The sequence below is a fragment of the Sinocyclocheilus rhinocerous genome, unplaced genomic scaffold (assembly GCF_001515625.1).
Source record: "Sinocyclocheilus rhinocerous isolate Xijiao unplaced genomic scaffold, SAMN03320098_v1.1 scaffold3382, whole genome shotgun sequence".
NCBI classification, from domain to species: domain Eukaryota; kingdom Metazoa; phylum Chordata; class Actinopteri; order Cypriniformes; family Cyprinidae; genus Sinocyclocheilus; species Sinocyclocheilus rhinocerous.
The window spans coordinates 15,050-19,062 of record NW_015659703.1 but is presented as its reverse complement, the minus strand read 5'-3'; positions in this window follow the sequence as shown (position 1 = coordinate 19,062).

Here is a 4,013-nt window from a genome sequence, read left to right as displayed (position 1 = left end):
GATTCGATGGTGATTGGGAGTTTCTTCCCAGTGGAAAGTGAAAAAGAGCTAAGAGAGACATCACTGAGATCCTAGGTTCTTTGGTGAATGGAAAGTCAAGGCCCGAGGCCTGGCACGAACTTAGGGTGTCCTTAGAAGACCAGCTTAGCATCCCCATCTTCTCAGAATCTAACAGAACCGCAGACTGGAGGCGGGTCACTGATGTGAGGTCTTTATCTTCTATCGAGGTCAGTCCTCTGGGATTTCAAAGAACCAATGGTGTCTTGAACTTTTGGAGGGAAAGTTTACGACTCTGTCTCAAGAGCATGGTATTTTGCATATGTAATTCGATTGGGTGTTGATGCAAAAACTACTAAAGATTCTTAGAACACTAATATATTGCCTATGTACCAACAGATAATATACACTCTCGTTTAGATCATCAGAAGACGAATTCATAGATACTAAACATGGTATAGGTAAGATTACATGAACGAGTGGTTCTAAGATAAGCATGCATAAAACAGTATACAATATACAAGAACAGTAATAATAAACAAAAAGGACCTGGGTATATGCGTGTTCATTTAAATAAAGGTTTGTCTATTAATTAATTAGAGAACAGTCCATTTCTCTGGGCATTGTGTCTTTCCTATGAGGAAAATGAGTGAGAGTTGGGCAATAAAACCAGTGATATCAGCATTGGTTGCCATGGAACCAGAGGCCTGTTCTGCCTTTCTGAGGTGTTAGATGCATTTCGGAGGAAGGGTCCATAGACCCTCGTAGTTGGTTTGTTGATTGAGGTGTGTTACAGAGTATTTGTTAAATATAACTAAAACAATTGTGTCTGATTGGTCCAGACGCTACAAACATCTCATTGTTACTGATTCATCATGCAGCTCAATGCATTATGGGTAGAATCGCTTGTCATTCTATTCTGGTTCATCAACACAGTTTCACTGATGATCCAGACCAGACAGTAAACCCAGGATAGAGCGGCTGAGTGAATGTGGTCTGGACTGTGTGGATGAGGCTCATTGTGTCAGAGACGCTGTAGAAGGACAGAGTTTTGAGTTCAGCTCATGAAAAATGGGGGCAAAAACAAAAGTGTTGCGTTTATAATTTTGTTCAGTGTAGTTTGGATGATAAAACATCTGCTAAGAACATAAATGTCCATCTAACAGCTCAAGCACATCAATGGAGTCTCATTGTAGGGTTGAGTAGATCTGCTCAGGAAAAGCAGCTCAAACGCTACGATTAGATTGAGCATTATGGGAACACTTTACAATAGTGGTGCACTGATATGCATTAATTAATTCTTAACTAATGCACAGATAACCATGAGTCAATGCACAACTAAATCATTCATTAATGATCACTACATCAGCAACTAATAAAGAGTCTATCTGATTAATAGATTAAGTAATATATCAATTGTAATTTATTCAATTAATCAATTAATTAAAAGTGTCAACCTGTATTAAATCCTTAATAACATAGTATTAACTAATAGTGTAATTTAATGTGTTAATTACCACAATAGGTCAAAGCTATGCATTTCAACTTACAGTTATCTGCTTTAATTAATCATTAGCTAATGGTTTGCAAATATATCATTATGTTATGACTTTACTTGTTGAGGCACATACTGTATATTAACTCATTGTTAAGTATATGTCATTATGGTTAGGGGTTTTGCTATCCCCACCAAAGTTTGAGGTCTGTGGGACTGTTTGGACAGTTGCACAGTGAATGTAATGTCATAGAATATTTTTAAGGATGGGTAAGTTGAGCTGCACACGAATATTAGCGCAACAGAATCTGAACTACTAGACACTGAAACTTCACAAGGACCCATTTGAGCAAGATTTCCGGAGCTGAAAGCTATTAATTTCTTTCAAAAGAAGATGATCAAATGAAAGTCTGACTGATGATTATATAATAAGACACTCATGAAATGTTTCTCTGTGAGTCTCTGTCACAGCAGGATCTGCTCAAGTCCACTATGATCCTGTTCTTCTAGATCTCTGTTACCTGCAGGAACTGGATGTGATCCTGTGTGTGCTCCAGCTGCTCCAGCTCAGCGTCTCTCCTCCTCAGATCATTGATCTCCTGCTCCAGTCGCTCCAGTCGTCCTTCAGCTCGACTCACTGCAGTCTTCTCCTGATCTCTGATCAGCCGTATCATCTCAGAGATCCTCTCACTGTCCTCCACTGCTGTCTGTGCAGAACGCTGTTAGGACACACAGTGATTCAGGCTTCAGTGAGTCTGAACTGAGACGGAGACAAACTTCTCTTCTTCTCCAGACTCACCTTATGAGACTCCACAGCCTCTCTCAGCTGCTGAAGATCTTTCTCTCTCTGCTGGATTCTCTGCTGGAACGTCTTCTGCGTCTCCTTCAGCTGCTTCTGCAGGACAAACGGATGATAGTGAATCTCACAGAAAACTACTGGCTCTAAATCATCATGTGAACAGATGAATCCAGTAAAAGTGGAGCTCATAACTAATGACTGTAGCTTCACACTGACAGTGTTTCTGTGTTCTGCGTAATTAAGCTGCGGCTCTAGACAGAAAATAAATGAACAAAGTGAAGCTATAAATGACTGAAATAATCTGTATTCAGTCAGATTTACTGAACAGAAAGTCGTCTGTCACTGCATTTATACTGTATTTTGACTGATGGAAGTATATATGTTGTCAAAGAACGGGTGAATAGTTTACTCCTGTCACAACGCTGTGTTGTTAGTACACATGAACACTATGACGAAGGTTACAGGCAGCCTTTAATAAATCCACAGGCAAGATATATAAACAGAGAGAACTGCTACAACACATCTAAACACGGAAGAGACCCGACAGTTATGACGGGAAACAAACAAACTAAAGCACTAAATCAAACGAGGCTAATAAACCATACACACCTGAACTAAATGACAAAATCAATTTACTAACCATGACAATGAAAATGGTGCAGACTGAAAACAAACTCTGAATGTGTGACAACTCCATTATTTTATGTTGCTTAATCAAATCCTATTTTATGAAAGATTGTGTTGATGAAGGTTTACGGTGCATTTTCAGCAAACTCTTCTTGCAGCTGCTGTTCATTTGTATTTTCTTCCAGTACAGACGTCACACTGCACATCTCCTGCTCCAGCGTAACAGTCAGCAGGACGTTTCCTCTTCTTCAGTTTCTCCACCATTTCAGCCAAGATGGTATTTTTAGCTAAAGGAGGTCTTGGACTGAAGGTCTGTCTGCACTGAGGGCAGCTGTAGACTCTCTTCTGATCCTCATGATCCCAGCAGTCTGTAATACAGCTCATACAGTAACTGTGTCCACAGGGAATGGCCACTGGATCCTTCAGGAGATCCTGACACACTGGACACTTGAACTCATCCTGAGAAATTCTGGCTTCTGCCATTTCACCGCATGAATACAAAGACACAAACACACGACAGCTCAACTACAGTTTCTCTTTCCGTGAACGGATGAGTTGAAATAGTTTCCTGGTTCTGTGTTTGAGTGATGTTTGTAAAACAGGTTTGACTGCAAGTATGTAAAGCAGGTTCGTCATTCCTGCTTCTGCTGAGTTTAGCTTCAACACATCTGGCTGTTATTAAAGTAAATGCAAAGACCTTGACTAGTTGATTCAGGTGCATTTAATTAGAGATCAAACTAAACCCTGTGGGAAAGTGACTCTCCTGGACTAGGAATGGGGAACTCTTATAATGAAATATCTACTAGATGTCAGTCTCAGACAAACACTCAAAGAATATAAATTACAAACACATTATTCCTCTCTCCAGCATCTCCACTTTTATGCTTCTCACAGAAAATGGAGGAACTGGTTTATGCTGGGACCAAACTCTTTGCTGCAAGCCCCCAGATATCAACAAAACAACGGCGGGCCCCCCAACCACCAAAGCCTGTGGGCCCAGCTCCTGTAAGAGCTCTCCGGCCGCTGCCACAGCGCCAGGGCCCAAACCCTCCATCTGCTGTAGGTGAACCAAAAACAACTGATAGCAGCTCTCAG